Source organism: Nanorana parkeri, unplaced genomic scaffold, assembly GCF_000935625.1.
Source record: "Nanorana parkeri isolate BGI_ZX_2015 unplaced genomic scaffold, ASM93562v1 scaffold1395, whole genome shotgun sequence".
Taxonomy (NCBI): domain Eukaryota; kingdom Metazoa; phylum Chordata; class Amphibia; order Anura; family Dicroglossidae; genus Nanorana; species Nanorana parkeri.
The window spans coordinates 215386-237872 of record NW_017307663.1 but is presented as its reverse complement, the minus strand read 5'-3'; positions in this window follow the sequence as shown (position 1 = coordinate 237872).

The following is a 22487-nucleotide window of genomic DNA, read 5'->3' as shown; positions in this document are numbered from 1 at the left end:
ACACCATGCACGTGTAGTAGCGTGCGCGCTCCTGTCCTTGGTGCCAGACAGGCTATTTAAAGAGGGCTTCTGCATCTTCAGCTGTACTCTGCATCTGTGATTCTGTTCCTGATATCCGTTTAGGGTTGCCACCTGTCCAGGATTCACCCGGACAGTTCGGGTTTTGAATGCTGTGTTCGGGTTTCGTGGCAGCAGAAACCCGGACACAAGATGTCAGGCACACAGGAGAAACCAAAATTAAGATAGGGGCTACTGACCCCCCACTGAAAATAGTCTCAACTGTGATATTTACATATGAAGGGGTGGCACTATTTACATATGAAAAAGCCGCAAATCATTCTTCCAAGAAAATTTCCGCGTGTCGCTAGAGTGTCCGGGTTTCGATGGAAGAAAAGGTGGCAACCCTATATCCGTTTGACCCAGCTTGATTCCTGACTGTCTGCTTGCTGCCTGCCTTGTGACCTCGGCTCGTCTTCTAACCATTCTTCTGCCTCCTGATCTGGTACCATTCTGCTCGCAAGTGTATGACCCGGCCTGCTCCTGACTTCGCTTCTGTCTCCTGCTTATGTACCCCGCTGAGCGCACGTTACCGATCTGGTTTGTTCCTTACTACGCTTCAGCTCCTCACCCCAGTGTTGTCTGATCTGCCATCTACCACCAGCTACCTCTGGCATTCTGTTGTCAGCATTAGCATATCCAGTGTGTCCAGCAGTCATACCAGCCACAGGCACTCGTGCCCCTCTCTGTCTATACAACTACTGTTCCATCTCCAGTGGGGCTCAGACGAGAGCTGCAAGGGAAGGCCTTCCTCCTCACTTCAGGCTCACACCAAGGTACGTGAAACCACCCTTTTGACCTGATGAGCCTGGTACAGGCAGTACTCCTGTACCTGGCCCAGGCCACCCTGCAGACTGACATTTATTCCGTCATGCAATGCTGTACTGAAATTAATTTTATACCATTTTTTGGGGACAGATAGAGCTTTCTTTTGGTGTTATTTAATCATCACTACGGGTTTTATTTTTTACTATATAATGAAAAAAGTACTCAAAATTTCTTTTCAAAAAACTGTTTTCCCTACGTTATGTTAAAAAACAATTATTATTACCCAAATTTTTGGCAAAATATAAAAGAGTGGGTCACGTCAGGTAAATAGACACCAAACATGTCAAGCTTTAAAATTCCGTGCGCCTGCGAACTCGCAAAAACTACCATACCCAAAATTGGCCATAGGCAACGCTTTAAAATCTTTTACCGCTCATCAGTTCAGTGTTATCAGTGATTGATGGCCCAAGAATTATTGCTCTCATTGCAACGTTTGCGGCGATATGAAACATGTGCGGTGTAATGGATGCAATCGTCGTTTCCGCACATAGGCGCACTCAATGCATGTTTGCATGTGTATGTGTGGGGCGGGGGACTTCAAACATTTTTAATTTTTTTTTTAATTACCTTTATATGTGACTTTTAATTTTTTAATATTTTTTTAACTAATTCTTTTGAACCTTTTTTTTTTCACTTAGCTTTATTGCTATCACATAGGGGACTAACAAGCCCCCTTTGTGATAGCCTTTAAGACCCCTAATGTCACCTAGGGACCCCCAGAGAAGCTGATGAAGCAAACACCTGCTTCAACAGCTTCTCTCCGGTTGCTGTAGTGCTTTTCCAGGGTTGCCATGGGGCGTTGGTTGTGGGGGTGCGGGCAGGGGGGCTTATTCACATCAGGGTATAAAGGGGCAACCACCGATGTAATCCAGCGTCAATCACGACGTCCAGCGTTGTCCACAATAAATTGTCTGATACCGCACAGAGTTTTGGGCGCTCCTTGTTTGTGTTTTAGTATGTGATCTGTCCGATCTATGGAGGAGCAGCACCCCTGAGGCATATCTGTGTAGAGGAGGGGGAGGGGACCCTGTCAGCGCCATAGGTCTTTTGGAGGTCTGTAAATATGCCTGGAAAATATAAAAAATTAAAAATTCCTAAAAGACGCGTTAAAAAAATGCTTCACAATTGCCTGAAAATGGTCATGCTCAAGTGTGAATGGGGGCTACAAGGGGAATGAATACAAATTTGTTTCCTTGAAACAACAAATCCCCTTTAATGTTCCATTATGTTCTACCGGTTTGCATGCCTCAGATGTCCTATCATATCTAAACAGACTCTACAACACGGAAGAGAAAAATGGTCAGAGAGGCGCGATGCAGACTGAGTTATTGTAATATTGTTTTTTATGAACTTGTCCCTTGGAAACGCGGTAAAGGCTGCCAGGAGTTATCCATCAAAGGCGCTGAAATCTTACTGAAGCTGATCACAGCCTCTTCACAGGACAGCGCTGTCATGGCAGGAAGTAGAATAACTCAGGGCGCATCTATAAAGAGTAGGTGACGAGTCCCTGAATGTCCTCCGCTATTCATGAAGAAGAAGGATTCTCATGTCTCCTTCACAGAAGTGCAGAATCTTCAAACGTAGAATATCTACACAATTTTAATTTTCCTTCTTTTAAGATGTCTACTTGGTAGACATGTGCGATTTGTTTCATTCCGAATCAAAATTCGTACGCATTTTCCAAAATTCGCTCATTCAGACACATGCAAATTAAAATGCGTCCGAGTCCGAAATTCCGTTTACGAATTTTGGATCTCGTCCAAACTTTCAAAACGTTCAAAAGCGAAATTGAATCGGACATGTGACATAGTTACATAGTTGGTAAGGTTGAATAAGGGCACAAGTCCATCCAATTTAAAATATGTGTGAGTGTATATGTGTATGTGTGTGTGTGTGTATGGGTAACTAAGAGCACCCATACCCATCAGGATCACCAGGCCACATTTCACCTGGTTACGCACGCACATAATGACGTTACGTGCACTTCACTGCCGGACAGCCATCTTGGTGATGGATGTCGGCAAAGAGAGGAAGGGAGAAAGCCTTTTCTCTCGTGCAGCTGTCGGGCTCTCAGTCGAAGACAGAGTGCCTGACTTTTCAGAGGAGGTTCCGAAGAGGTCCCCACCACACTCCTTACTGGTATCATGTCTGATGAAGGGACTCTGAGTGGTCCCGAAACATTGCTTTGTGACGAGATGTGTGTACATCAATAAAATGACCAGGGGTGTCCTGAGGCCGGGGGTCACCCGGTCTCCAGACTGGGTGACACCCGCCGTGTCGTCATCGCGCAATTGCGAAGAAGTCACCAGCACACCAATGATTCGTAAGCAAAAGTCAATTTAATGAAGGAACATAGCCATCCAAGAACTAGCGCCTTCGGGGCCATGCAAGGTCCCCTTCATCAGGCTCAGATGACGTCATCACATATGCGCGGCCATCTGATTGAAGCCTGCCGGTGGCCATCTTGGTGATGGACGCCGGAAGAGAGAGGAAGGGATGTTCACCCGGCAGGATGAGGTATGCCGAGTCCCCTCCTCTCTCCTGACACTGTCGGGCTCTCGGTCCCTTGTGACGCCACTGAAAATGACCACTTGTTGAAGATTTTAATTTGGTGTGCTGGTGATATATGTTACTACTTTTAAGAGGAGGTGACACCAAAATGACTGTTAGTCATTTTGGAGTTACCCCCTCTGATGGTGTCACCCGGTGCGAGTGACCCCCCCCCCACCCCCCTCACTTGTAATGCCACTGCCCATACCTCTGGATTCCTATAATAAGTTTTACAAATAATCAAAATGTACAAGTCACAAACATTCGCACATTTTCAAGAACTTTACCACCTAGATTTTTACTTTGAGCAGAATTGTATTCCGAGTTTCCATCAATATATTCTGTTTGCTTCCAGTGCCGCTGGGAAGCCCTAGGTGAGCTGAGCCTGATAAATGAGTTTCTTAAAGTTTGCTCCTTGTTGGAGAATATTGTCGGACTGTGATAGAAGAGCATGTAATGAAACCCCTTCCTCTTCTTGCCTATTGCTCCCTGGCGGATTAGAATTCTGTCAGCCGAGTGAATGTAATGCAGCAAACAATTTAACTAAAAGGTATACTTCTATACCGCAATATTATTCTGCTGACTACAAGTTTTCTTTCTTGTCTCTAGATTGACTGCACTCTTATAACGATCTGTTTCTTAACTTTTCAGAAGTTCAGTCTTCTCTGCTCGCAGCCCCCCGAGAGACACCTGAGCTTCAGCAAACTAATTTAGAAGAAAATGCTGCTTCAGACTTCTATGTTGATCAAGAAAAATGAATACTTAAGAAAGTATTTTTGTTGGTTTGCACAGAAAAATCATTGCCCTTGAAGGAAGCTTCCGTTTGACAGCCAGTTGAGATGAGGCTGCTGTGGTTATATAAACAAGTCCATAACCTTGAAATGACGGACGTAGAAGAAGAATAGCAAGACTGGGCGATGCAATCTGCGGGATATGGTATGGATGGTGTTAGAAGGAGAAGTGTGGCTCTCGTTTTCAAGGGTACATTACCAAAATTTGGTAGGTGTCCTCTAAGGATTTCCCGATACCACTTTTTCAAGACCAAGTGCAAGTACAAGTACTTTCCCTCAGCTACTTGCCGATACAAATTACCAATACTTTTTCTTAAAGGGACATGTGACATTTTTTCTAAAAAAACACAGACTGATGATTTTAGGGCAGTTTGTCACCAGGCTGCGTCCAGATCTCACCAGAGCTGAATAGAGATCTCACCAGAGCTAAATATGGTGACATCTGGACACAGCCTGGTGACATCTGGACTCCAGATCCCACCAGGCTGTGTCCAGATGTCACCAGGCTCCATCCAGATGTCACCAGGCTGCGTACAGATCTCACCAAAGCTGCGTACAGATCTTACCAGAGTTGCGTCCAGATGTCACCAGGCTGCGTCCAGATCTCAACCGGGGCTGATTAGAGATCTCACCAGAGCTAAATATGGTGACATCTGGACACAGCCTGGTGACATCTGGACTCCAGATCCCACCAGGCTATGTCCAGATGTCACCAGGCTCCATCCAGATGTCACCAGGCTGCGTACAGATCTCACCAAAGCTGCGTACAGATCTTACCAGAGTTGCGTCCAGATGTCACCAGGCTGCATCCAGATCTCAACAGGCTGCATCCAGATCTCACCAGGCTGCATCCAGATCTCACCAGGAAGCCGATCTGATTTAAAAATGTAAAGGGCCAGTATCGGCCTTCAGCTTTGGGGCATTTTCACGAGTGCAAGTACTCATGAAAACGCCCTGTATCGGCCCCGATAACGATACTAGTATCGGTATCGGGACATTCCTAGTGTTCTCAAACCATATGGACTTTTGTCTCATTGCAGTTTTTTGGCCAAGGGTTGCCGTTGAATCATAACAGCAAGCCTTGCAATAATATGCTCATGGCCAACATAAATAATATATACATTTCTTGAAAGGCTGATACTTTTAAGCAAAACTGTGCTTTACCCATGCAGGGCAAAGCAACAGGTTCAATTTAATGGTGACCCCCACTAAAGGAACATACTCATCTTCCCTTTGCTCCTTTGCAGCAGACATTTGGGTTATACTGCTGCCTTCAGAGAGTTTGGACACTGGCAAACAAATAATGTTAAGGCAGCCCCCATTTAACCCCACCTCCAACTAACATGCTTCAGTTGTGTGAGCAAGGCAGTACACAGAGGGGTAGTACATGTGTCCCTCAATGCCACAAAATCGCTCCAGTTCTCAGTTCTTAGGGACTGGGTCACATTAGAGACTGTGCCACAGATCTGGACCTGGAGAGTGCTGCGTGGCTAACTAACACAGTACACAGAGGTCTGGAATGCACTACTATGCAAAGCCCAGCACCCAAAGGTCACATTCCAAGTTAGCCTCATCACGACCAAGGGCCTACTCACTGCTGAAGTCTCCAGGGACTGGGTCATACCCGAAACTGTGCCATGGCTCTAGACTTGGAGAGTGCTCTTCAGCTAACACAGTGCAGAGGGGTCTGGAAAGCACCACTATGCAAAGCTCAGGCTCAAAGCTCAAGCTCAAAGGTCACATTCCAGGTTAGCCTCAACAGATCCAGAGGTCTACTCAGTGTGAGTCTTCGGAGACTGGGTCACTCTAGAAACTGTGCCATGGCTCCGGAGCTGAAGAGTGCTTTGTGGCTAACTAACTGTGCACAGAGGTCTGAAATGCACCACTATGCAGAGTCTAATGCCAAAAGGTCACATTCCAGATTAGCCTCTTTATGACCAGAGGCCTACTCACTGCTTATGTTATCAGAGACTGGGTCACACTAGAAACTGTGCCACTGCTCTAGACCTGGAGAGTGCTCTGTGGATAATTAACACAGTACACAGAGGCCTGGAAATTGCTACAATGCAGATACCAGTGCCTAAAGGTCACATTTCAGGTTAGCCTCATTACAACCAGAGTCCTATTCACTGTGTGAGTCTTCCGGGACTGGGTCACACCAGAAACTGTTCCATGACTCTGGACTTGGAGAACACTGTTGGGATAACTAACACAGTAAACAAGGATCTGGGAAGTGCCCCATTGCAAAGCCCAATGTCTGTAGGTCACATTTCAGTAAAATTCAGCAATTTTTCAATCCAACAGGGTCCAGTCTTGGCCTCCAAAGCTGTTGCTGAGGATACGCTGGTCTGGATAGCTGCTGTGAAGAGACTAGCTCAAACAACATTCATTTGAAATCTTGATTAAAGTCACCAAATAAATAATAAAAAAGGCTAGCAAAAAATATGGTGAAAATTTTGGTCAAATCCTGAGGAAAAGACATCCACCCTCCTAGAACGCTAGCAAAAGAAAGCAAAAGAGGCATGCCAGTCAGAAATGGGGTGACACAGGGGCTTACTTAACATTTATTTTGCTTAGCAGTGTCCAAACCTCCTTTAGGGGGCAATTAAACTCAAATGTCTACGAATTACTACATTGCCATATCCATCTGTAATGTAGATCAGAAATATTAGCTGTGTTTGCAAATTAACAACCTCTAAGCACATTTGTTCAAAAGGCCTTATGTGAATCAGTCAGCCAATCTCCATGAAGTCCTTCACAGAGGGGGGTCTGGAGATGAGGCTCGTCACAGCAGGAAGTGCAGGATATCCTCCACCTGTACCAAGACAAGGTTACATTGCTTGTTATGGGCAGTTTGGCCTCAGGTATCTGATTTGCTAAAACTCCAGGTACAATATAACAGTCTTGTGCTCTGAGTATTCAGAGTTGTTTTACTCCAGTGATAGACATGAGAGGCTCTTGGCTAGAGGACCTCATCGGAAAGAGACTAGAAGAAGATGAGGACAGATGGGAAATCTAGTTTTGGATGTGTGTGTTTCATGATTGAGAACCCTCAGACCCTCCACTCCTGATCCTGCTCAAACACTGAAGAGGCTCAACTCCCCCCCCCCCGCCTCCTCTTCTTCTGTGGAGTGACCTGAGGCCTTAAGTGTGAGTCTTGACCCTCTTTTGTTATACCTTGCTGCCGTTAACCTTTTGCTGTGCCTGGACTGCCGCCCTGTGTCCCTGGACTCTGCCCTTGCTGTTTTTAGCCCTTTCTTTTGCTTGGATTGCTGCTACACTTGCCGTATCCTATTATTGAGAACCCCTAATAGAGAACAGGAGGGGGTCAAGGGTTCTAAAAACCACTCTTGGTCTCCATGTGTGTTCTGTGTCTCCGACAACCTCCATCAAACCCTCAATGGACAATAACTTCTTTTTTTTTGGAGGGGGAGGGTGTTAAAAGGGGTTCTAACACTCCCTGCTCTGTCCAAAATGACAAATGGTTGGGCATTGGACATGGACACTGGATTTCCTAAGATGTTTCAGTTGCATAAAACAAGTTCCTACTTTTGAGTTATATGTCTTCAGGATTTCAAAGTTTTTAGCAATCTACTAAAACATATTTCCTAGGACAACATGTTATCTTTTCCCTACATGCCAACAAAAGCCTTAATAACACTGTTTACCAAATGTGACTGTATACAATATTGATAAGAATGTAAAGCCGTGTTCTGTGCAAATTAAAGAAACAAGACAGAAAAATATATTTTTATCATTCTAATTCTCTCCTTTCGGTATGTGACTTTGTTCGGTGGAAAATAATGAGAAAAACATGTGAGAATAAAAAATAATTATGAAAAAAAAAAGTGTACACGCGACAAGCACCCACACCGGGGTTGTGTGAAGATTCCGGAATTATCCAACTGGGCTCCTTGCCTCATACATTCACTTTGAACGTTACAATCTCGCTGAGCCGAGCAAAGCAAACCAATTAAGTGCTTTAGCTTTGTATGACACGGAATATCAAAGCAGCACATTGAGATTAAAAAGGCTCATTACGGAGAACACACTTTTTGGAAACGGCGCCTCAGATATCCAACTTTCCACCTATATCATTTACGACCTATGCGGACCCGGCGCGCACCAGGCAAAGCGCATCTCGCTTTGAAAGACTACATATTTTATGAGCATGGCGTTATTTTCGCCAGCTGTTTTGTTTATTTTCTTCTTCTGAATACTCCGTTTTCTTATTAGTTATAAGACGGAAATGTTATTGCTGTTTCCTAATTCTCGTTTTGCTATAATTGTCTGAGGACATCAATAAATCGACAAAGAGCACTTGAAAGAGAGGCCGAGGTAAAATTATGGAATTAAGGTTTTAGAGGAAGGCTTTGGCTTGAAAGTTTAAAATCACCTAAATACATTTTGGGCAGTGGCGTAACAATAGCCATTGTTGTGGTCTGGGGACCGGGGCACTAGGGTATGTGAGCTCAGGGGTTTGCGGAGTTGGTAGGAGTCACAGACAGGAGGGATATCTGGGATGTTGGTCACAGAGAGAGAGGAACTAATGGTCTGTGCGTTCTCAGGACGCACTAGAGGGGCAGAATCTAAGAAGGGCCAGGTATTCGACAGAGCCTCTAGTGGTGAGGATGATTGGCTGCTGGTTGCGGCCCTCTAGCACACCCACACAGACGCAAAGGACTAGTCGAAGCACCGGGGAACTGGATACAAACAACAGGTAGGGAAGAAACTTGTAACCAAGAAGGAAGATAGGAACAGTGGCACACAATGAGATAGAGAAAGCAAAAGGTGCAAAACGCACAGCAGAGTATACTGAAGAGGGTAGCTAAACAAGGACACTCAGGAAGGGTAAGTAGCTTAGAGGCACACCTAGGAGCAGGAAGGTGTAACGTACAAATGTAAGCAGGGGATATGCGTTGCACATGCATACAAAGAAGCAGGATAACAGAGAGAAAAGTACATAAAGAAGCACAAAGGGATGTATGCACACAGGGGGTGTGCAGACAAGGACGAATCCAACACAGCCACAAGGAAAGAGAGAAGCACAGAAGTAAAGGGGTGACAGCGAAGCAAAGGAAGATACACTGGAAGGTAAGTGACGGAACTGAAGTACAAGAAAGCAAGTAAATAGGAGGAAGCAACACACTAAGGCTAGAGAGGGAAAACACAGTAGAAGTGAGGCAAAGAAGGTAGTATAGAGAGACTCACAGCACACAGGTGAAAGCAATTAAGGTCTGCAGCAATACTAAAGGTACACACTGGAATACTATAATAGGGGCGCAAGGTGCAAAGCAGGGGATAACGCCAAACAGGGATACCAGCTGGAACAGTGAAGCCAAAGGCACAAGGATCCAATAGCAAGCGCAGGGAATACAATCCCAGGGATAGTTAGAGCCACAAGGGGTACAGAACAAAGCATAAGACTTGTTGCTCGCACCAAGAGCAACAAGTGAGGAAGTCCTAAATAGGGGAGGAGGAGAGCAGATTGGCTGCAGCCTTGTGAGACACCATAGACACAGAGGATGTGATTTGCTACTCAGGCTGTGACTGAGTCCTAAAGAAAATGAACAGTAAAACTTTGCACAACTTTTCTTTTGATGCGTCTGGAATGCATCCAACATCATCACAAGCAATTTAGGACCAACAGCCCACATGCCATGCAGGACCAACAAAGCCAACTGTACACATACAATGCATGACCAACAGGACTAACATTCCACATGCAATGCATGACCAATAGGACCAACAGTCCACATACCATGCAGGACCAGCAAGACCGACAGTCCAAATACAATGCATTATTATTATTATTATACAGGGTTTATATAGCGCCAACAGTTTGCGCCGCGCTTTACAATATAAGGAAGGCATTACAATCACAATACAATTCAAGACAAGATGGTAAGGACGGCCCTGCCCCTGAGGGCTTACAATCTAAAATGGAGGGGCAAGTGATACATGAGGAGGGAGCTGTGTGGGGATGAATTGTCTGAGAATGTGATAGTTCAGTGGTTGGGTTGAGGTGGGATAGGCTTCCCTGAAGAGATGAGTCTTAAGGGATCGCCTAAAGGCAGTCAGAGTGGGAGACAGACAGACAGGTTGGGGTAAAGAGTTCCATAGGATGGGAGAGACTCTAGTGAATGCATGACTAACAGGACCAACTGTCCACCTACACTGCAGGACAAACAGGACCAACAGTCCATATACAATGCAGGACCAGAAAGACCAACAGTCCCCATAAAATGCATGACTAACAGGGCCAACAGTCCACATAGAGTACAATGCAGAACAAGCAGGGCTAATAGTCCACATAGAGCACAATGCAGAACAAGCAGGGCTAATAGTCCACATACAATGCAGGATCAACAGTCCACATACATTGCAGGGCCAACAGCAAAACACATCAACCTGTACTGTAACACATGTCATGATGCAAGATAGGCATCCATATGTGAGCTGCACTCCTTAAAACATGTTTGTTTGCAGTAACCACAACGGATGCTGCAGTGCAAAAGCTGAACAAGGAGATGTAAAGCCACCAGCACCCCAGATGTACATCAGATGTAGCCAATGTTTTGGGACTTAGACACTGTGCTCAATTCTATCTAGCTGCCAGTCAATACACAGTGAAAAAGCCTTTTTACAGCAGTTAAATGGGGGGAGGGGGTCAAAAACTGATGTCCTTTGGACAGCACCCTCTCTCCTTGAATGCCATAGCCCTCATCTCTTCTGGGAGTGTCTAATTACTGTCTGTGTTGGCCCAGCTTCTCCACCCTACATACCCATTTATGTACCAGCCGGGGAGGGGTGAAAGGGAATACTATACAGTGTCTCTTGTTCGATATAGAAAAGTGAAGGCAGAAAAAGCCAAGTGGTCCATCAAGTCTGCCCCTAAGCTCTGAGTCTGCTGATATCACATCCAAGATGGCAGCACCTGGCAGCTGTCTGAGGGCTTTCAGATACTTAATGAGACTTTTATGGGTAAATACCAAGCCTAAAATACAATAAATGAACATATAATCTTGTTGAATATTGTTGTTGAAATAATAGGTTCAGCACATCCTTTCTCAACTGGGGTATTGTGGTGCCCTGCAGTCCTGTCTGGGTTTATCAGGGGTGATGTGCAAACAATAAAAAAAAATTGCCAAAAATGTTAGCTAATCAGTGAATCCTGAGGTTGACCGAAAGGGGCAGGGGAGGGGTAACAAGGACCCTAGTATGCTGGCTGTCAGTGTCCCAGCAACTAATGACATCATCAGTTGCTAGGGAGGTGGTTGATGACCTGCACAGTGTCCTGGCTGCCCCTCTACTGCCCCTAAGGACTGTGGCTGGAAAAAGCCTATGAGCTGTTACTGGAGGAGCATCACAAACCTGCAGGTGATCAGCGTGTATTTTGAGGGCTCCCAATGTGAAGGTAGGACCGGGGGCTTCCGATGTGAAGGTAGTACTGGGGCTCCCAATGTGAAGGCAGGACTGGGGGCTCCAGATGTGAAGGCAGGACTGGGGGCTCCAGATGTGAAGGCAGGACTGGGGGCTCCTGATGTGAAGGTCGTACTGGGGGCTCCCAATGTGAAGGGAGGACTGGGGGCTCCAGATGTGAAGGCAGGACTGGCAGCTCCTGATGTGAAGGTAGGAGTGGGGGCTCCCAATGTAAGGGTAGGACTGTGGGCTCCTGATGTGAAGGTAGAACTGGGGGCTCCTGATGTGAAGGTAGAACAGGGGGCTCCTGATGTGAAGGTAGGAGTGGTGGGCTCCCAATGTGAAGGTAAGACTGGGGGCTCCTGATGTGAAGGTAGAACTGGGGGCTCCAGATGTGAAAGTAGGACTGGGGGCTTTCAATGTGGGGGGTCCTGTTGCAAAGAGGGGCTCTTGATATGAAAGAGGGTCTCCTGATGTAAAGAGGGGACATTTGATGTGAAGGGGGAACTCCACATCATTTTCATTTCTTATTTTGTCCCCTATGAAAATCCATACCATACCCCTATCTAGCATAAGGGTCTGAAATGGATTTAGGGGGGCCAAATTGCATTATTTACAATATTAATACTTTGCATACTTTTAAGTGACTGAAAAAAAGAGTTGAGAAAGCTGTTCTGGTGACAGGGTCTCTTTAACATTACAAATAACTGAGTGGATTGATCCAGCAATCCATAATGAACAGCCGCTTGCTGAAAATGAGCCCAGTCTGGGTCAAATCGATCTCCCCGTCGTCTATACAAACCACAAAAGACACCGTCCAACTTTTAAGAATTGTGTACTTGCTGTATCTTTATTAGTTCACTCTTGTTTTCTTATTGCCAAACCATTAAGGCCGTCACACAGCCGTGTTACATTTAATTCCAGAATGTTTCTCTTTTTTCTTGATAATAAAATCACATCAGACACATTTAGAAAGCAGATTTTTTTTTTCTTCACGGTTTCGTTCTGGAGCCCCATAAAATGTGCTGTCTCATTAGTATGCGCGAGGCGATAAAGCAGAGGCTATGCAACATCGGAATATATATCTTGGAAATCGCAGAGGTGGAGAATTAATAGTGGAGTAATTATAATTCAGTAAACAGTAAAAAAACAGCTATTGGGAAGTAATGACTCCAAACCGAGGATTGCCTGCAACAATTTATAACAATATATTCTCATTAACTCATCCTAACTGGGAAACTTTGCCAGCGAATGTGAAAGCAAGCAGGTTTTTGTGGACATTTTTTTTTAACCTTTTTTATTTTATTAATGTTGTTTCCTCAATTATATTGAAAAATTACTTCCACAGCTTTAGTTTGTGACTTTGTTTTACAAGAATAGCTTATGTTGTAGCTAATTGGCTTGTGAAAGTAAAAAAGTAAAAGTTTTGCCATTAAGAACAAACATTTACATTGTATTGTAAAGCCCTGCACATATTCCTCTCTCTCTCTTCTCTCTCTCCCTCTCTTCCCCCTCTCTCTCTCTTCTCTCTCTCTCTCTTTCTTTTTCTCTCTCTCCCAAAACATTATAACCACCTGCCTAATATTGATTAGATGTCCATTTTCCTGACCCCTCGAGGCATGGACTCCCTAGACACCCGGAAGTATGCTGTGGTATCTGGCACCAAGCCATCAGTAGCAGATTCTTTAAGTCCTGTAAGTTGTAAGGTGCAGCCTCCATGGATCGGTCTTGTTTTTCCAGCACATCCCACAGATCTTCGATTGGCTTGAGATCTGGAGAATTCGAAGGTCAACTCAACACAGGGTTCATTATACCAATTATAGAGGCCACTGCCATCAGGGAATACCTTTTTCATGAAAGGGTGTACTTTTTCAGCAAGAATGTTTAGGTCGGTGGTACGCGTCAAAGTAACATCCACACGAATGGCAGGACCCAAGGTTTCCCAGCAGAACATTGCCCAAAGCAATAGATTGTCTGCCGGTTTGACTTCTTCTCATAGTGCATTCTCCTGCCATCTCTTCCCCCAGGTAAGGGACTTACAAGCACCCGGCCATCCACATGATGTAAAAGAAAACGCAAATGATCAAACCAGGCCTCCTTCTTTCATTGCTCTGTGGTCCAATTCTGATGCTCACATGCCCATTGTAAACGCTTTTGGTGATGGTAAAGCGCTGTGCAAACGATTGGTGCTATATAAATCCTGTATAATAATAATAATAACACACAGCCCCATATGCAACAAACTGTGATGCACTGTGTTCAGACACCTTTCTATAGGAACCTGCATGAACGTTTTCAGTAATTTGGGCTACAGTACCTCTTCTATTGGATCAGACTACATGGTCTAGCCTTTGCTCCACACGTGCATCAATGAGCCTTAGCCATCCATGACCCTGTCACCATATCACCGGCTTTCCTCCCTTGGACCACATGTCAATGTTGCTCAGATCCTTCCTCTGGTCAATTTTTCTGCTTTCAACACATCAACTTCAGGGAGAAAATGTTCACTTGCAGTCTATCCCACCCACTTCCAGGTTCCATTGCAATAAGTTGGGATGCACCGATACCAGTATCGCCCACTCCCCCACTACTATGACCAGTGCTGCCCGTACATCTCTCCTATTGCTGTGTAGGTATGGTGATAGGGTACCTGTTTCATAGAAATGTGTCATTACTGCAGAGGGATCACCCCTAGAAGTTCCAGTGACCTTGACAGGCTACAGGACATTGCTGACATCACAAGCCACATGGAGCACTGTCAGCACATGGACGAGGCGAAAGTGGTATGCAGAAACTTGCAGGGCAGGTTTTTACAACCACAATCCCTCAGTTCTACTGAAAGAGACTTTGTACAGCAATATGTGCTCTAACTGATGATTGTACAGCGCTCACACAGCCACCACTGAATTCATTTGCTCATAATTGGAACAAATGAGGCACACAAGGCTGATGATTGTAGGGAGATCAATGGGCTATGATGATGATAGGGTATTCACCTTCATAACTGGCACATTTACAGCTGACTATACATCTGATTGTACAATCTGCTTTAGATCTACCACCAACTATGTATCCCCCACTGCTGCCACCAGTGCTGCCCACATATCTCCCCCACTGCTTCCACCAGCGCCATCTGCATATCACCCCCACTGCTGCCACCAGCGCCGGCCACATTTTCCCCAATACTTCCACCAGCGTCGCCCGCACATCTCCCCCACTGCTGCCACCAGTGCCATCCGCATATCCTGCGATCCTCCACATCTGCCCCTGCTGCGATCCTCTGCATCTGCCCCTGCTGATACCCTCTGCTTCTGCCCCTGCTGAGACCCTCCGCTTCTGCCCCTGCTGAGACCCTTTTCATCTGCCCTTGCTGAGACCCCCTGTCCGAGACCTTACATCTGCACCCCCGAGCAGAGTGGCAGCAAAGAGCAAGTAGCAAATTCATGTACAATTCTGCATTGCTGTATAATGTATTTCTGGGATTTGTAGTCCTCTATAGCTGATGGTATTCTGCATTGCTGTATAATGTATTGCTGGGATTTGTAGTCCTCTATAGCCGGTTTCCCTTCGGCATTGCTGTTTAATGTATTACTTGGATTTGTAGTCCTGTATAGCTGGTGGTATTCTGCATTGTTGTATAATATATTACTGGGATGTGTAGTCCCTCTACACCTTGGAGCCAATGGCAGAACTACCAGGGGTGCATCAGTCGCAAGCTCTGACCAAGTCCTGGAGCTTCAACACTATCCTAAAATCATGAGTCTGTATTGTCTTAGAAAAACTGTCACATGACACTTAAACAAGGTATCTGTAATTGGTATTGGTGAGTACTTGAGGAAAAATATAAGTACTGGTACTCGGTCTGGAAAAAATGGTATTGGTGCATCCCTAGTAATCAATGTTATTCACTTCACCTATCAGTGGTCATAATGTTATGGCTGATCGGTATGTGTGTAGATATAGATATATAGAATTAACAGATAATTGTTTCCACTTTAATTTTTTTTATTGTTAACAAAGTTGGATAAAATATCCTTTTTTATGCAGTCTTAATTCTCTTCTATTAATATTAAAATGAATATTATTCTTCACTTTTAAATATATGGAAACCTGAGCACTACAATAGCATGCAAGCTTTAACATGTTACTGTCATTTCAAATGTCAATTTCAACCTTTCAAAACCTGCAGCTTCCATTAAAAATAATACCCAGTGATGGTGCCAAGATAATACCTGGTGATCCTGCCATGATAATATCCGGTGATCGTGCCATGATAATACCTGGTGATCCTTCCATGATAATATCCGGTGATCGTGCCATGATAATACCTGGTGATCCTTTCATGATAATACCTGGTGATCGTGCCATGATAATACCTGGTGATCCTGCCATGATAATATCCGGTGATCGTGCCATGATAATACCTGGTGATCCTGCCATGATTATACCCGGTGATCGTGCCATGATAATACTTGGTGATCCTGCCATGATAATACCGGTGATCGTGCCAAGATAATACCTGGTGATCCTTCCATGATAATACCTGGTGATCCTTCCATGATAATACCGGGTGATCCTACCCTGATAATACCCGGTGATCCTACCCTGATAATACCTGGTGATCCTTTCATGATAATACCTGGTGATCCTTTCATGATAATACCCGGTGATACTTCCATGATAATACCCGGTGATCCTTCCATGATAATACCCGGTGAATCCTTAGATTCTACAAAGGACGAAAGCGTTAAAAATAGTATTGCATAAAAAAAAAATGAGTAAATTGTGTATGTAACACAGCGTATACCCGGTGATCCTTTTATGATAATACCTAGTGATCCTGCCATGACAAAACCCGGTGATCCTTTCATGATAATACCCGGTGATCCTTTCATGATAATACCTGGTGATGCTTTCATGATAATACCTGGTGATCCTTTCATGATAATACCCGGTGATCCTGCCATGATAATACCCGGTGATCCTGCCATGATAATACCCGGTGATCCTACCCTGAAAATACCTGGTGATCTTTTCATGATAATAGTATAATACCTGTGGAGCCTTTCATGATAATACCTGGTGATCCTTTCATGATAATACCCGTTGATCCTGCCATGATAATACCCGTTGATCCTGCCATGATAATACCCGGTGATCCTACCCTGAAAATACCTGGTGATCTTTTCATGATAATACCCGGTGATCCTGCCATGATAATACCCAGTGATCCTTCCATGATAATACCTGGTGATCCTTTCATGATAACACCCGGTGATCCTTCCATGATAATACCCGGTGATCCTTTCATGATAATACCCGGTGATGCTTTCATGATAATACCCGGTGATCCTTTCATGATAATACCCTGTGATCCTTTCATGATAATACCCGGTGATCCTTTCATGATAATACCCGGTGATCCTTTCATGATAATACCTGGTGATCCTTTCATGATAATACCTGGTGATCCTTTCATGATAATACCCGGTGATACTTCCATGATAATACCCGGTGATCCTTCCATGATAATACCCGGTGATCCTTTCATGATAATACCTGGTGATCCTTTCATGATAATACCCGGTGATACTTCCATGATAATACCCGGTGATCCTTCCATGATAATACCCGGTGAATCCTTAGATTCTACAAAGGACGAAAGCGTTAAAAATAGTATTGCATTAAAAAAAAAAGAAATGAGTCAATTGTGTATGTAACACGGCGTCTTTGCAAACAAAAGACTGATTCACAGAATCAACGTGGCAGGATCCTTATTTAAGAGTGGCAGTTATTAAGCTCTTGTGAGCAGAGTCCTCTGAACCCACTTGCCTTGTATTGTTTTGTACTTGTACTGCTTCCCTTTATTGTGTACAGAGCTGAGCACACTGTTCCTGCTTTATAAATCCTGGATAATAATAATAATAATAATAATAATAATTTTCAGCTGAGTCTAATGAGATCTGGAAATTACAGTCACAAATGATTCTTATCATTGTGTTAAAGGTAGGTGTATTGAGCTTAAAATGTCATTCTGTTATGGTTTACATTGCTTTAAAGCTGAACTCCAGGATAAACAAATATTGTCCTCATAGCAGAGTCATGTGTATTCTTCTTGAATCTTGGTGAGCTTTGTGTATTTCTTCCAGATCTGCGCACTAATCCCGTGTGATACTTGGAGCTTCCTGTAATAAAGACCGCTCACTTGTGCAGGGTGAATAGTCTTGTCTCCGCCCCTTCCTGTAATAAAGACCCCTCAACGAAGTACTGATGGGGTGGTCATAATAATCTGGCCACTCAGGGTATAAGTAAGATTTGCTCAATAGCAAGTAGAAGTTAGCCACCTTTACCTTGACTTGTTGTGTAATGTTGATAATGGTTCATAGCGTTTCAAAGCCACTTCTTCAGTCCCCGTCAGTGTCAGGATGATGCCCCAACATTTAGAACCACGCAGGTAGCACAGACACCTTAATCCAATCACCATGGAATGTGGAGATGTTGATTGGCTAAAAAATGGATGAGAGGTGTGAAAGTTGTGCAGCCACCCTGTTCTAGTTACCTAATCCTATTCTTCGTGATAAGATGACATGCCGATACAAGATGGAGTCAGATTATATTGATATTGGACATTTGGAGTTCTGCTTTACTTGTTTGGTTCATGCGTTCTCTTCTGTTGTTTTTCTATCTCTTAATGGAAAAGAATGTGACGATCATGTCTCATGCCCACCCTTATTATCACCCTTATTATTCCCAAATTGACAGATTCCTTCCATGAACGTATTTTGGACTTTCCAGAAGGATATTCTCATATTTGGATGCCAAAATGTATTGTCATTTCTTTTATACTGGTAGATTTTTCCATCCCTTTGCTCTGAGCCCCAGCTATAGCTACATGCTGAAGATTCTGTATTAAAAACCAGCTGCTACACCAATGTACTATCACACTGCTATTGTCAAGCTCTGTGATCCGTGCAGTGTATTTGTTCAGTAAACCTTACACAGATGAGCAGATCTTTTGCCGTTGATGTCCTTCATTCCAAGGCTCTACTTTACATGGGAGATCTTGAGGTCTGTATAGGTGCCAATCTTTCTATTCATATGACTGAAGGTTTGAATTGTTGTCACAACTCCAGAATAGAGATGTCAAAATAATATTATATCTGAAATACAGATGCGTTGAAGACCTCAACCCCGTTCAGGGATGATTGTTCCAGTTTGATGTTGATGGCCTCTTTCACACCTCTTGCAAACCAGTTGTCCTCCCTGTCCAAAATGTGCGCCTCACTTCATTCCCAAAAGAATCTCTCTTCTAAGTATTTTCTGGCTGCCTAGTAAGGTACAACAGGCTTGAAGAACTATTATCAGGTAGACTTTGCTTTGCTCCAAATATGCATTTCGTGTTTTAATACTTCATATTTCATATTTTAATAGGAACGGGCGGGGGATGGGGCGGGCACAGCTGGCTATACCACTAGATAGGCAGAGCCCGCTGTCAATCAGCCAGCTGGGTGGATCTCGACATTTTTGTCGGGATCCGTCCCGGCTGTGGCACTCTGAGTATATACAGTAGCTCGCTATACACTGAGTGGCCAGTTTATTATGACCACCTGACGTTTGTAGGCAAATTAGCTATAATTTGGCGTTGAAGTTGCTAGAGGGCCAGACCATTATAAATAGGGAAGCCGGTTGTTTACCACGACAGTAGAAGTGATTTGTTTCTGAAGATACGGGTAAACAACGTGATTTAACAGCCTTTGAACGCGGGATGATTGTTGGCGCTCGGAGCCATGGAGCGAGTATCAGCAAAACAGCAGAATTCGTTAAATGTTCAAGAGCAGATGTTGTTAAAGTGTTTAAAGACCGGACTGTCAGCCGAAAATCTGGGTCTGAACGTGCGAATTGTGGCCGTCAGCGACTAGTCAATGTTAGGGCGGAACGGAGAGGGGCAAGACTGGTACAAGACAACAGAAGGGCAACAGTGCCGTGTCAGATTCCTCGCATCACCTTTCAACATCTCGTGGAGTCACGAGGCGGCCCAACGAAGTCATCTCGTGGAGTCACCAGGCGGCCCAACGAAGTAATAATGGGGTCGTCATAATAATCTGGCCACTCAGTGTATACTGAGCTTTGGGACACGGGAGGAGGTTAGTATATGTCCTCCCATGATCCTAAAGAGAACTATAGGATAAAAAGTTATCTTTTAAGTTAAGTGTCACTTCAAGTAATAATGCAAAACTGCAATGCTAGCTTAAGAAGGAGTTGGTGTTTAATATTACTTTATCAAGTAATTTCCGGAAAACTGGAGTGAAACCCTTCCGACCCCTAGAAAAGCAGATGATCTTTTCCATAACATACTCCAATAATTACTGATTTAATTGGGATCTCTATTTTCCTTTGTCTGCATTAAATTTGCATTATGTATAAAGATGTTCCTCGGTATTAACTTTGAAACCAACCATGTCATCTTGGCATTACGGCAAATGTATCTTAAAGCAATAGTTGGTGGTGTGTAAAATGAAGTTAGTAATGGTCCATCTGATAGGACATGGTTGATTTCGCTGTAAATCTATCAATCTTCCCTCAATTTACATTAGACAATCCCCTAATGGCACGGCACTTCTCCAAACTTTCCCGAGGTTCATTTCGGTTGGGTTGGGATGAAGTGCTCTTGCATTTGTTAATGATATGCAGATCACTTAATATTTTCACACTTGATTTGCATAAGCTAATACTATATGCTATGTTGCTTCGAGCTGCCTATGGATGCTTCTGCAGTTATAATGCAAATGCCTTCAAATGAGAGCAATTTTTTTTTTTTATCAGTTCACCTTACTTCTTATCATTTCATAAATATTTAATTAAAGAGACAGAAGACATCCAACTGAATCACTCCTAGAGATTCATCAACCACTACCCCCCCCCCCCCACCCAGCCTGTGACTGGACAGGGAAAGAAGAAGCAGCAGACTGATGAGCTCATCTCTCCGTCACTTTGCCCTATTCTCTTATCAGCATGCTCCTTGGTAGCACATGAACACTGCAGTACATCTGATTGGCTCTTTGTACTGCTTCTCTTACTCCCATTCTGAGCTCTGCTGTACAGGGACTGCAAGAGGTTCTAAGTCAAATTTAGGTACTTACACAGCTTGCATTCAAGATAAAAACTACATTTAATGTATTACTATAAAACAGAACTGCATTAATGTGTCTTTTATATCTGAGTGGAGTTCAGTTTTAAGGTTTTGTTTACACCACAACCAGTGCGTTGCAGCATAGTTAGTGGCTGGAATAAGAGAGACACTGACCGATGCTGGGGGGGAGAGGAGAGAGACACCTACCAATGCGAGTGGAGAAAATTTAAGAAGGCCTGGGCTAGAGGAACAGTCCACAGGAGCCTGTACAATGTAGAACAATATGTGATTTGCAGTTTCCTACCGGTTTCTGTTCTGTAGAAATATCCATTTGTTGCAGCACGTCCTTTCCAGACTGATCCCTGAATGGGAGGGTTCATTATAATCAGCTGGTGGACCTTCTATGTTCTAGTGAGGAAAGGTGCTTTAGAAGTAATTAACCCTTAGGGAGTATATCACCAAAATTTAAACTCCTGTTGCAAGGGATGCTGAAAATATACTTGTATCTTAGTGAAGACTGTTGGGGAAATCAGTCAGCCAATCACAGTGTCACGTAACTGATGGAGCTTGAGATGACGAGGGCGGCCTCTCTTGCAAATCTGGTCCCAGAAGGCCTGATAATGAATACAGGTACTCTGGGGCACAGCGGGGCACGAGTGTCTGATGATGATTTGGATGTAGGAATCAAGTTGCTCTGCTGTACAATGGAATACAAACGCACAGCAAAGAGGCAGATAGAAGATAATCGAAGTCAGCCAGACCGGGTCAGCAACGTGCAGGCAGGAAGGTAGTGCAGCAAGAGACAAACTCGTAGTCAGGCAACAGGCCAGGTTTGGTAACGTGCAGGCAATGCAGGAACATGACAGGATGCAGGAGAATCGTCAGACGAGCCAGGGTCAGGATACCGGAAGATCAGCAGGGTCAAAAGCAAGCCGGGGTCAGCAACAAGAAACACACGACAGGAAACAGACACAGGATACAAGGTACACAGCTAAAGAGTTCTCAGCACTGGAGACATGGAGGGGCTGAGCCTAAATAGCCCGTTTGGCGCCACAATACATCGTAGATACTTGAACGCGCGTCTATAACACAGGGGTGAAACAATAAAACTGGTAACAAATTGTTGAGTGCATTTGTCATTTGTTTTGCTATAACACAGGGGTGCCCGGTCTGACACTGTGGGCCATGCCGTGCACAGACGCAATCCACTTCGTACGGGCTTCCTGACAAACTGAAGCAGGAAGCGACATTTCTGGGGGGTGTGCCGTACCCTATCTGTGGGATGGGGGCCAACAGGCTCCACCCAATGGTCTTTATTACAGGAAGCTCCAAAGTCTCACACTAGGTTACTGCACAGATCTGGAAGATATACATGAAGCTCACCAAGATTCAATAAAGAATACACATGACTCTTGTATGGGGGAATATATTCACCGTATTTTTCCGCTCCATAAGACACACTTTTTTTTCTTATGGAGCGAATGTGTACCCAGGAGTGTGGAATCCCTATCGTCCGACGCCCGGGACATGCAGTTTCGGGTGTCCCGGGCGAGTAGTTTTTTTGTACATTTAGCTCTCCGGACAAACAGAGCTAAATGCATAGTGTGGAGCTGCCGCTCGTTTTCAAGTTTCATACAAGTGATCTAATTAGATGTCGCCCCCCCCCCCCCCCCCCCCCCGGTTTTCGGCCCCCCCCTCTCCTCTGGGGG